The 12806-nt window shown below is 35.8% G+C and overlaps 1 protein-coding gene across 1 annotated transcript in view; it reads right to left on the reverse strand.

The window, feature by feature from the left end:
• The window catches only part of ZNF438 (zinc finger protein 438), a 195991-nt gene extending 183586 nt beyond the window's left edge, over positions 1-12405 (reverse strand). The window contains 2 exon segments of the mRNA XM_087815417.1: positions 2976-3028; positions 12390-12405. The gene's annotated coding sequence lies outside the window, so the exon portion shown is untranslated.
• Between the last annotated feature and the right edge of the window lie 401 nt (positions 12406-12806).

Below are 12806 nucleotides of genomic sequence, written 5' to 3' on the forward strand. Positions count from 1 at the left end.
AGCCAGGCTGGGGATCAAGCCTGCAACCAATGTACATGCCCTTGTCCAGAATGAAACCTGGGGCCCTTCAGTCTGCAGGCCGACGCTCTAACCACTGAGCGAAACCAGCTAGGGCCAAGCAAACTATTTTTAAAAAAAGAATGTAGCTGGAAGACTTACACAACCCAATTTCAATGCTTATTATATAGCTGCAGTAATCAACACAGTATGGCACTGGCATAAAGATAAATATGTAAAACAATGGGGAAAAAATGAGAAATAAACTCTTACATTTATAGTCAATTTTGATAAGAGTGCCAGCCAAAATAACTTAATGGGTAAAGTATAGTCTTTTCAACAAATGGTACAGGGACAACTGAATATCTACATGAAAAAAAATAAAGTTTAACCATACACAAAAATTAACTAACAAAATCACAGACTTCAATTTAAGTATTAAAACTATAAAACTCCTAGAAGAAAACATAGCAGTAAATCTTTAGGATTAGGCAATGATTTGTTAAATATAATAACAAAAGCACAAGTGACAAAAGAAAAAATAGATAAAGTGGGCTACATTAAAATTAAAATCAGAATGGGAGTAAATAATTGCAAACCATATATCTGAAAAGGGACTGGTATCAGTAACAAAGAACTCTTGTAACTCATTAATAAAAAGATAAAGGATTATTTAAGAAAAATTAAATAATGGGCAAAGAATAAGAAAAGACATTTCTCTACACAAGATTTACAAATGATTATTAAACAGAAGATGCTCTACATCATTAATCATTAGAGAAATGCAAATGAAAACCACAATACATTTATGGTCAATTTGATATTCAATGAGATTCCACTTCACAGCCATTAGGATAGCTATAATCAAAAAGAGAGGGAATATTTCTTTGGTGGTACTGTACTTCTTTAGTCTTTTTTTGTTTGGAAATCTCTTTATTTCGCCTTCAATTATAAATGATAGCCTTGCTGGATAGACTAGTCTTGGATTCAGGTCCTTGCTTTTCATTACTCTGAATACTTCATGCCACTCGTTTCTGGCCTGAAATGTTTCTACTGAGAAATCAGCTAGCATTCTAATGGGAAATCCCTTGCAGGTAATTTTCTGTCACTCTCTTGCTCCTTTTAAGATTCTTTCTTTATCGTTAATGTTTGCCAGTTTAATTATGATGTAATAATATCATAATTATGTCTAGGTGTGGGCCTCTATGAGTTCATCTTTATTGGGACTCTCTGTGCCTCCTGAACTTGTGTGACTTTTTCCTTCACCAGGTTAGGGAAGTTTTCTGTCATTATTTCTTTAAACAGGTTCTCTGTTCCTTACTCACATCCTTCTCCTTCTGTTATCCCAATGATGCAGATGTTGGTATGTTTCATGTTGTCCCAGAGCTCCCTTAAGCTATCCTCCTGCTTTTTAATTCTTTTTTATATTTGCTGCTCTAGGTGGGTATTTATCTCGTCTTCAAAATCGCTGATTCAATCCTCTGCTTCATCCAATCTATTTTTAATTCCTTCCAGTGTGTTCTTGATGTTAGATATATTATTCTTCATTTCTGTCTGGTTCTTGTTCATTGTTTTTATTCCCTTTTTCATGCTGTTGTAGTTCCCACTGAGTTTCTTGTAATTTGCACTAAGCTCCTTGAGCATCTTTATAACCATTGCTTTGAAAACTATGTCTAATAGGTTGTTTGCCTCCATTTCATTTAGAATTTTTTCTGGAGAGTCCTTTTCTTTCATTTGTGGGTTTTGAACGAATGCTCAATGTCACTAATAATCAGAGAAATGCAAATTAAAACCACAATGAGATATCACCTCACACCAGTCAGAATGGCTATCATCAATAAATCAAACAAACAACAAGTGTTGGAAAGATATGGAGAAAAGGAAACACTAGTTCACTGCTGGTGAAAATGCCAATTGGCACAGCCACTATGGAAAACAGTATGGAGTTTCCTCAAAAAATTAAAAATGGATCTGCTGTTTGACCCAGTGATCCCACTTCTAGGCATATAGTCTATGAATCCCAAAACACCAATCAGAAAGAATATATGCACCCCTATGTTAATAGCAGTGTCATTTACAATAACTAAGATGTGGAAACAGTCCAAATGCCCATCAGTAGATGAAGAGAAAAAAGCTGTAACACATTTACACAATGGAATACTAGAATACTATGCAGTTGTAAAAAAGAAGGATCTCTTACCCTTTGAGTCAGCATAGATGGACCTGAAAACTATTATACTAAGTGAAATAAGCCAATCAGAGAAAGACAAATATTACATGATCTCTCTTATTTGTGGAATCTAATGAACAAAATGAATTGACCAACAAAATAAGATCCGAGGCACGGAGGCATGGAACAGACTGACATATCTCGGTGTGCGGGGGCAGGGAGAGAAGAGATAAACCAAAGAACTTATATAATTATATACACAGCCCATGGACACAGACAATAGGGTGGTGAAGGCGTAGGGGCATAGGGGCTAGGTGGAGGGTGGTAAAATGGGGGGGGTGGAATGTGGAACACCTGTAATACTGTCAGCAATAAAAATATAATAAAAAAAGAGAGATAATAACGAGTATTGATGAGGATGGGGAGATACTGGAATCCTATACATTGCTGGAGGGAATGCAAAATGGTACAGCTACTTACAAAACCAGTTTGGCAGTATCTCAAAATTTTAAAACACAGAGTAACATATGACCCAGAAATTATACTACTAAGTATAGACTGAAGGGAAATAAAAACATACATCCACAGAAAAATTTGTACATCAATGTTCACAGCAGCATTATTCATAAGAGCCAGTAAGTGAAAACAGCCCAAATGTTCACCAATCGATGAGTGGATTTAAAAAACGTGGCATATCTACAAGATATGAAAGCAATTCAAGTGCTCATCAATAGACAAGTGGATAAAAAAGCTGTGGTACATATATTCAATGGAATATTACCTGGCCATGAAGAAAATGAAATCTTACCATTTGCAACAGCATAGATGGACCTAGAGGGTATTACGCTCAGTGAAATAAGTCTGTCAAAAAAAAGAAAATAGCATATGATTTCAATTATACATGGAACCTAAAGAGCAAAATAAACGAATAAACAAAATAGAAACAGACTCATAGATACAGAGAACAGACTACTGGTTGCCAGAGGGGAGGGTGGTTGGGGGACTGAGGGAAAAAGGTGAAGGGATTAAGAAGTACAAATTCGTAGTTATAAAACAGTCATGGGGATATAAAGTACTGCATAGGGAATATAGTCAATAATATTGTAATAACTATGTATGATGCCAGGTGGATACTGGAAATATTAGGGTAATACTTTATAAAGTATATAATTGTCTAATTACTATGTTACACCTCAAACTAACACAAAATGATACTGAATGTAAACTGCAATCGAAAACTTTAATTTTAATTTTAAAAACAGAAAGTTAGCTTTTATTTTGAAAAAAGTAAAAATAAATTAAAAATAAAAGATGTGGCATATCTATACAGTGGGATAATATTTGGCATCAAAAAGGATTGAAATATTAATAAGTGCTACACCATGGATAAACCTCAAAAACATTACACTAAGTGAAAGAAGTCAAACACAAAAGACCTTTTATTATATGACTTTATTTACATGAAAATCAGAATAATTGAATCCATAGAAACAGAAAGTAAATCAATGGTTGCCAGGGCTGGGATGACTGGGAGGATGGGGATGTGAAGTAACTGCAAATGTGTGCTAATGGATACTGTTTGTTTTTTTAATGTGATAAAAGTGTTCTAAGCCTTGGTTGTATAACTCTGAGAATATACTAAAACCATTAAATTGTATACTTTAAATGGGTTAATTTTATGGCATGGAAACTGTATCTCAATAAAAATGTTCTTATTTTTATTAAAACCAACTATAGTGTCTAAGAAAGCTAACTGAATCCATAAAGTATCAAAAGAAAAATGCAACTGATTACTATAAAAGTTGGGATAATGCTTACTTATGAGAGAAAGGAGGGTTGTGATTGACAGAGACACCGGGAAGAATTCCAACGGTGACTGACAGTTCCATCTCTTGACCTGTATGTTACTGGCATTATAGTAATTCACTAAACCATATATTTGAGTGTTTTTCTATACCTGCATTTTATTATATAACAAAATCACCTTTAAAAGGGACATTTTGGATTTTTTAAAAAAAGGAATTTGAGATTATATGCTAATAATCATTGGACTAACTTATTTTTAAGATAATGATAAAAATATATTATATCTGTACTGTCCAATATGAGCTCTTGAAATGTGGCTAGCATATTTGAGAAAGTTAATTTTTCATTTAATTCTAACTAACTTATTAAATAGCCATATGGGCTGGTGGCTACCTCATGGACAATGGCAGGTTTACAGTATACAACTACTATGAAATCTTTGTCAGAAAAATAAATAGGCTAACCTTTAAAATACTAAAAATAAAATGTACCTACAACAGAGACAGCAGCTTTGTGACAACTACCATTTGTTTTTAAGTTTGCATAAACTTCTCAAAGTTCAATGAAATAAACAGGGCCTATCATCTTTTTATTAAATGAACATATTGCCCGGCCGGGCGTGGCTCAGCAGTTGAGCATCGACCTAGGATCCAGGCGATCGGGGTTCGATTCCCGGTCAGGACACATGCCCGGGTTGCGGGCTGCAGCCGATCAATGACTCTCTCATCACTGATGTTTCTCTCTCTCTCTCCCTCTCCTTTCCTCTCTCTGAAATCAATAAAGATATATATTAAAAAAAAAAAAAGAACATATTTATATCTCAGAAAAGTTTGAAATCAGATGTTTTCATCTTACTAGAGAGAGTTCTTAATATGCCAAAGAACTTGTAACAGCAGTCATATTTCCAGATTTCATCCAAACTCTCAAGGACATGAAAATGGCAAACTAATTAGAATATCACTCATGTGAGTTCTACAATATATTACCAACCCTCATCCTTGCTCTGTCTTAGAGTCTGGAACCACTAATTCCACCAGAATCTTGAACAAATCCAACTAGATATAAAGTCTAATGTGTGTTTCTGCCACCCTTCAAATTGTTTCCTAGTGCTAAATTCTCCAGATTTGGTTATGGCCAGTTTTGTCACTGAAAATAGTCCTTAACATTCAATACTTGACAAACATTTATTTAGCAATTATTCAGTTAGGCAGTATACATATTAGGAAACAGATGAAAAGTACAATCTTTGTCCTCAAAGAAATCATATTCTGGAGCGGGGTTGGCAAGCACCAAATAAACCGCCATTTTCAGTCAGGTCTTCTGTTACTTGTCAGCTAAAAGCATTCTAACTGATATAGAATGAAAATTTCACTGAGATAGGTGTGGATGAAATTAACTTTGCCTGTTGAACACATGGAAATATGGAAATTTGAGGAAGTTCCAGCCTCAAGTTTCATTTATTAAATAAAATGTAGCTCATAAAAGCTCTTTTCTGCTTTAAAAAAAATCAATATTTCTAATGATAACTAGCTAGTAATAACGGTGAAAAACATTTTTTGAAAATTAAGAGGAGTAAGAAGAGGAGGAGAAGAAGGAGGAGAGGAGACGGAGGAAGAGGAGGAAGAGGAGAAGAGGGGGAAGAGGAAAAGAGGAGGAAGAGGAGAAGAGGAAAAAGAGGAGGAGGAAAAGAGGAGGAGGAAATGATAAACTTGTGGTTATTAAAGTATTTTAAAATCTAGGCATTTTATCCTTGTATTGTTTACCTTCTGCATTCCATTTGACTTCAATAGTGAAACCATACCAATCTATTTTACTTTGTTTATAACAATTTTCATGTCAGTTTCATTTTTCATACTTTCATAGTATATAACACCTTACCACAATATAGTTTACAGAGGAAATCCTTAACTTTTAAAAAACAGCCACTCTGAACACCAAACAATTTTTAAAAGATTTCTACTTATATTTCTATATATTTTCTAAATCTGTTTAAGAAAAGAAAATAACTTTCAATCACATCTGTGAAATGATATCTTTGATTCATATCAGAAGGTGGAAAATCAACACTATAGTCATATAAACACTAGAGTAAGCATGATTTGAGCACAAATAACATAAAGCACTAGAATTGTGTGCCTGTCTAAGCAATCCCCAAACGGTGAAAAACGTTTTTTGAAAATTAAATTGTAAAACAGTTTTTGAAGTCCAAAACATTTTTCCTATAGAATCAATTTTACTATAAGTAATTCCATTACAAGGCCAGTCCATAAAAACCATATGCTTAAGACTACTGTTTGAACTATATCCAGGTAAAATAACACCTGTTCCTTTGGAAAACACATTTTCTCCCTCCATCTTCTACCAAGTCCCAGAGAAACTGGCCTAGTCATGGCCTCCATTCACCTTGCCAAAATCATCTCTCCTTACTCTCCACTCCCTACATTCCGTGGGTCAGTCACACTGCCATTAGTCAACCTGCAGGGCCTTCTCCCCTCCAAGTCACTGCTTCCTGTCCTCTTCTAGGTTACCTCCACTCAGCCTTTTAGTGTTAGTTTGAATGCTTCCTCAAGAAGGCTGTTCCTTGTCCACACACTGAGTCATATGCATCCCTGCTACACTTCACCAACACTACATAATCTCCATCATATCAGGTCTACATTTTGTTTCCTTTTAGTTTAACCCCAGAGCTTAGAAGAGTTGCTGTTATTTTAAAGATGTTTAGTACATATTTGTTTGTATGAATAAATTTTCATAAGAGAAGGTACTTTAATGCATTTAAACCTGATCTATGGAATATTTAAGCTCATTTATGGTCATTACCAAGGAATAAAGGGGTTTTCCAAAAAAAATTTTTCCACTCCTGAATTTATACCTACAGATTATTTGCACAGAGGAGGCTACTTATCCAATTTCTTCCTCATTGGTAGTTTATAAAGTAAGTTAAATAGAACGTTAAAATTCTAGCAAACAGAAATAAGTATATTTTCTAATAGCTCTTTATCTCTTTACTGTGGTAACATCACTTATTCTCATGGCTTTTACTATAATCAATGAAATGCTGATCCCCCAATTTGTATCCAAGGCCTGATTTCTTTCTTGAGTGAAGAGCCAAATTTCTAGCCATCTACAATTTCCTACCTGAATGTCCCACAAGGACTTCACTCCCTCCCCAGATCCTCCCCAACCTTTCTTTTCTCCTGTGTTCCCCATTTCAAATAATTACAGCACCATCTAGTCACTGGAGCCTGACACTCAAGCTATCTCACCCTTGCTTCTTAAAGAATTGTTCCGTGAACCAACAGTGGTATTCATCTTCTGGAATCTTATTAGAAACAGAGTATCTCTGGCCCCTCCCCAGATCTACTGAATCAGAATCTACCTTTTAACAAAAATCCCCAGGCAATTCATTGGCACATTAAAATTTGAGAAACTATGATCTATAATTCCTTTTTCCCCTACCACCACACATCAACTCAGCCACCAACTCTACACAAGAAAATGTCTCAAATATATTCCATTTATGGCTGTTATCATTGCTCTAATTTAAGCCATCACATCTTTTTTAATTTTTCAATTTCAGTTTACATTCAATACTATTTTGTATTAGTTCCAGGTGTACAGCATAGTGGTTAGACAATCATATACTTTACAAAGTGATCTCCCTGATATTTTAAGTACCCACCTAGTACTGTACATAGTTATAACAATATTATTGACTATATTCCTCTTATCTAGAACATTTCAGAAGAGATATTCTGTTGTATAGATATGAATATTAAGAGAGGCCGTATGGTTAGCTGGCTAGGACTATGCATAACATAAAGCTCATCTTATCTATGTTACAATGCAGAATCTAGGGATGCTTACATAAGTGTGACATGGGAAAGCATGCAAAAATAAAAGCAAAGAGACTGAGAACCATTCTTTTTGTGTCTCTTCATTATAGTTATTCTCTATACTGACCTTCATTTTCTTTCCAAAATACAAATCTGATCATGTCATAACAGTCTAAAGTCTTTCAGCGGCTTCTGAACAGACCATGTACTTCCACACCTCCACCTTTCTACTCATGTTTTTCTCTTTTTTCCTCCATTTGCCAAAATCTGCTCCTCTTCTGCCTGCTCAAGAGTCATCTCACTGGAGAACAATCATCTTATCTCAACAGTCCCCTTTGTAAATAACTGCTTTGCCCTCCCACTGCATTTTGTTTATTGCTGATCATGGCTGTCTATCTTCCCTGCCAGAAAAGGACTTCCTTAAAGGCATTCTGCATCTCAACCACTGGCAGATGCTACACACTCAAAAAATGTTGAAAGAAGTCAACTACCATTTATACCTAACATCATCTAAAGCTGAAGAACTTATGACTGATAATGTGAACACATTTATAAACTACAAAATACTAAGTACCATATACCTATAAGATAGAACCATTTAGAATATAAAGCAAAAAATAAATACCTCAAGCTATATACTCCAGGCACAGTAAAAGTTCAGACACCTAATTCATATTCACATAAGTGCAACTATCCTTATGAACCCACACTTTGTGGAGGCCCACATAGTTAAATCAGATAATTGGACAGGATGAAGAGCATTTAGCTTTGATGAGGATTGGGGAGGTTAAGTCTGAGAGCTAATTTTTTAAATTATACATTTTATCATAAAGATTTAAAAGTTTTCTTATTTAATACGGAAAAAATTATCTACAATTTAAAATCTTTACAATTTCATTTTGCATACAACTTTTCAAATATGGTTCAAATCACAGTAAACATACCATTTTTTGTTTGGTTCCAAAATTTTGCCATAAATTACACTCATAATTATACTTTCAGTGACCATGTTATTCTTTCATCTTGACATAACATAGTTCATTAAAACATCACCAAATTTCAATAATTTATTCAACATTTATTGAACAACTACTAAGGCACAACTGACCACTCCTAACCTGAAGAATCCCCAGTCAAGTGGCAGGAGTTGATTCATACACCCAGGACTGCAGTGTAGTGCTGAGCACAAATCAGAGGGTGGCTCACCAGCAGAGCTGAGTTGGGTAAGATGCTCCCTCCCATCTGATTGCTGCTCTCAAGGGATGAGAAGTCAAAAGGAGGTCAGGAGTAAGAGGGGGAAGATGAAATGTGACAAGGCATGAGAATCTGAAATGACACAACATGTTTGGGGAAAGGCAGTGGCTGGGAGTAGCTGCAGCATAAGAAACAAATAAGAATGTTTGGCCCCAATTCCTTAAAACCTCACCAGAATTGGGAGTTATTTTAATTTCCAGTACATTTGAGAGAATAGAAGGTGTAACTCGAGGTGGACTTAAAATGTATCTTTAATTACCTATTTTTGTTACTAATGTTATTTATTACTCATCTGCTAAAATTCTCTGTCCACTTATGTACTAAATCTTGATTTTTTTTTCCTCATTAAGTTTGAGAGAATTCTTCAGGTATTACAGATATTAACCCTTCATCACACTTGATACAAGCATTTTCCCCCAGGCTGCTGTATAATTTTTTCATTATGAATAAATCTTAAATTTTATATATTCAAAACTGCTGAACTTTTCTTTGGTCAGTTTTTTTCCATTGCTCTAATTCTGAGTTATCAATCTTTTACAAATCTGATGAATATTACATTTGATTTTCTATTACTTTTTCTAAAATGTTATTTTTAAACTATTTATCTCTTAATACCAGGTAGACCTAATGAAGAGTAATGCACATAAACATTCATATTATAGCCATTAACCTACCTCTTCCAATTCTACTCCCACTCCCTTTGCTAAGATACAGCTAGGGAAATCCCTTTCATCCAAACTCCTCATTCATTTTAATTCAAATTCCTTTACATTAGAATGCTGGGAAGAGAGCAGCCAGAGCTGGTGTCTAGTGCATTATCTTTAGATATTTCCCTGAGACATCCACATCCTCTATGGAAGGATTAAAAATTAATGTTTTAAGGTACATGTTAGGAACAGAAGACAGTTAAGGGATGTATCAGCAATAAAAATCAATGCTAATTTTAAAGTATTGTGGCAATATTCACTGCCATGATTTCTATGTCCTCAAAATTGGTCTGGCCCTGCCGGCGCAGCTCAGCTGTTAAGCATCAACCTATGATCCAGGAGATGGCTGTTTGAATCTTGGTCAGGGAACGTAGGGTTTCAGGCTTGATCCCCAGTAGGGGGCGTGCAGGAAGCAGCCAATCAATGACTCTCTCATCACTGATGTTTCTGTTTCTCTTTCTCCCTCTCCCTTTCTTTCTCTGAGATCAATGAAAATATATATATTTTAAAAATTGGCCTGGCATGACAACTTTTTGACTTCATGTTATGGAAGGTAATTTTCAAACTGGCAAGGGGACTTAGTCAAGTGTTTTGCAGTTGAGCATGTCTGACTCCCATGGGAGTTTAGAAATGGGAGGGGAGGGGCACTTTTTAGATGTCACAATGAGGGAGTACACACTGCTATCTGTGAAGAACCAGGGATCATAAATGTTTGTCAGATTGTAGGGCAATCTTGTGCAACAAAAACTTATCTCATCCAAATGCCAATAACCACCTCACTTCAGCTAAGAGCTCTATAGTCCAAAATGTGTTGCTTCCGATATCTAGTGAAGGCAAGTCTCCTCTCATTTGTCTTATCCACCCTGCCATAGGTACATGTTTTACAGTAGGAGGGCCAGCTCTAGGGAAGGCTGAGGTGGACCTAGCTGTACTGGATGTCTTGCTTGCTCCTCCTGTGGGGTCTCTCATTTTACTGCCCATTCTGGCCTGCACTTATTCAAGTAACACCCCCACAAGTTTCTGGGTTTTAGATACTCTCTTCTCACTCTGATCCACCAAAATCTGTTTCCTATAAATTCTGACAAAATACTTGATAAACAAATCACACTAAAATATTAATGATGATACAATGCATTTCTCTTTTCAGCAATATTTGTATTTAAAGCTTCAACTAAAGATAACATTTCTTACCATCTCTTCTGTTACCACCCTAGTCCAAACTATTACTATCTTTTTACCTGGATCACCACAGTAGTTTCTAAACTATTTTTCCTGCTTTAAAAACCTTCCAACTATAGTCTACTCTCAACAAAGAGCCAACCTACATGAGATCCTATCATTTCTTAGCCCCAAAACTCCCAGATAGCTCACTAGTTCAATAATAATAAAAGCCAAGTATCTCCAATGGCCTACAAGGTCATAAATGATCTCAAATGAGGAAAGCTGAAGGAAGAGTATATCAGGGAGAAAAAACAAGAGTCCATGTTGGTTATGTTAAATTTGAGATGCTATGAGACATTCAAGTAGAGCTGCCAAAAAGGCATTATCCTTAGATCCTCAGAAGACAGCTTTAGGCTACATAAATGGTTCTCAACTGGGGGTAATTCCCCACCCCCAGGGAGACATTCAGCAACTTGTGGAGATATTTTTCATTGGGACAGAGGTGTTCTACTGGCATCTAGTGGGTAGAGGCCAGAGATGCTGCTAAACATCCTTCAATGCGGAGGACAAATCCCCTCCCCAACAACAACAAATTATCCAATCCAAAATTGAGAAAAGTTGAGAAACCCTGGGCTTGAGACATAAGTATGGGAGACTTACTCAAATAGATCATATTTAAAACCCAAAAAACAAAGTGAGAAGAAAAGAAAAAAAAGAGGACTAAACCTTGAGGAATTCCTCTTTCAATAGCCAGACAAAAGTGGAAAAACTAACATATAAGACTGAAAAGGGTAAGCCAGAATGAGAAAAGGAAAACCAGGAAAGGGTGGTGTGCCAAAGGCCAAGGGAAGAGTGTTCCTGAAAGGAAGCAATGCTCAACTATAGCCAACTGCATTCAGAACAATGGTAGGGTTTGAAAAAAAGAAGAAGATATGCTCTGGGAAGTGAGATAATAGAGACACAGGGGAAGACTGTTGAGTAATTTTGAGGCTGTTGAGTATATCTTAAAGAGAAACCAACAGGCAGACAGCTGAGCTCTAGTTGTGAGGCTTTACCAGATAGGAGAGACCAAAGAGGTACAAAGGAATTGAGGGAATTTGCAGCAGAGTAACTTAAACTGGGCACCTAGGCTGGCTAAGAAAGGAACTGAAGACAGGTAGAAACTAATGAATAAATGGCAATGGGAGGAGGGTGTTAATTAATTGAAAGTCTTGATAAGTCATAAACATTTTCCCATATTAATGAGTATACTTCTCCACCATGCCTTTAATTGCTCCATAATAAAATAGTCTATTTCTTGATATTATTAGGTAAATGTGATTTTTACTTTAATAAGAAAGAGCTGTTTGTGTCGGGACATCTGTTATATTTTGAACAATAAAAATCAATCAATCAATAAATAACCACACAATAAACAACAACACAGAAAGAGCTATTTACTATTTGAACACTGCTCACCATTCAACTTATTTTTCATGACTTGATCAAATGGCATCTGTAGAAAAAACAAACAAACCATGTTATCATGACAGATAACAGGGTTAAAATATCAGCTCTTTCATTTACTAATGTTATGGCCTTGGACAATTCACCTAACCTCTCTGAACCTAAATCACTTAATCTAACTGACAGATTGTGGTAGGCAGAATAATGCCCTCACCTATAAGGATATGTAGTTCCTAAGCCCTTATGTTACCTGGCAAAGGGGAGTTAAGGCTACAAGTAGAATTAAGGTTGTTAACTAATTGACCTTAAAATAAGGGGAGTAGCCTAGATTATCCAGGATGGCCTAAAGTACACAAAGGTCCTTTAAGGGAGAAGAGGGAGGCAGAAGAGTCAAAACCAGAGAAATGGCATGTGAGAAAGACTCAACCT

Source organism: Miniopterus natalensis, chromosome 1, assembly GCF_054644295.1.
Source record: "Miniopterus natalensis isolate mMinNat1 chromosome 1, mMinNat1.hap1, whole genome shotgun sequence".
Lineage (NCBI taxonomy): Eukaryota > Metazoa > Chordata > Mammalia > Chiroptera > Miniopteridae > Miniopterus > Miniopterus natalensis.